This window comes from Lottia gigantea (genome assembly GCF_000327385.1).
Source record: "Lottia gigantea unplaced genomic scaffold LOTGIsca_305, whole genome shotgun sequence".
Lineage (NCBI taxonomy): Eukaryota > Metazoa > Mollusca > Gastropoda > Lottiidae > Lottia > Lottia gigantea.
Genome location: NW_008709012.1, coordinates 55357 through 56403, shown reverse-complemented (window position 1 = coordinate 56403; position 1047 = coordinate 55357).

The following is a 1047-nucleotide window of genomic DNA, read 5'->3' as shown; positions in this document are numbered from 1 at the left end:
TATCTGATGAGCTGTTATAAACACTGGGCGATGTCAAAGTTAATGAAAAATATTAGAGCAGCATTAAATAGACATTTATCAGATATAAACTCAGAAATTGATATTGTTAATGACAGATACCAAATCGAGGTTTAGATGGTCTCTTAAAATCTTAAATGAGAGATGTAACTTCAAGAGCTACCAGACACAAAGATATTGTTGAAGTTGTGGATTTACAAAAGTATCATAAATATTTCGACAATACTGTACACATCAACCCTATTGCTTTACGCCAATATGTTTAGTATATGATTGCCGTACATTTGTAACCTTAAATTTCATTATCAGCTCAATTCATATTCCTTTGGCTTTGCACTTAATGCAAAAGGACACGAGTATGCTTACTTAAACATGAAACGCAAGAAAAGCAAAATTATCAGGGGGAGGGGGGGGGGGGCACAAATTCTAATGAAGTCCAGATAAGAGAATGAATGCCACTGGTGATAACAACTGCCCAGTAAAACTCCTTAAACTCTTCTTATCAAAAACAAAAACAACTGCAACATCATTATTCAATCACATAATAACAGATGCTAACAAAACTCCAACAAGTCATGAAACATGGTAGGTATAACAACAAACCATTAGGAATAATACTTTTAGGTCATTTATCTCAGATATTTGCAATTCTTTCAAAGTATGAAAAAAAAAAAAATACACAGCACATTGCTTACGAGCTACAGCCATTCAACACATGAACGATACTGGTTTTCAAACAAGGCAAATTATGTCTGGTCATAAATCCAAGGCATCGCCGGGTCATTTGTCTGTTCACATAATAAACCAGCGTTTATTTCCCCATAACGATAACAAAATCTACATTCATTCCTAAATTATTCCATTATTCTTCCATTGTATTGTTCATAAACTGAATTATCAGCTGTATCTTCTTCATATCACAGGGTTCATTGGAGTTCGATGTTAACTGCTTAGTGCACCTCTTAAGTAAAGGTGTTTAAAAAGGTTTTGACATTTTTGAGCAACAGGACGTGAGGGGGGGGGGGGTAT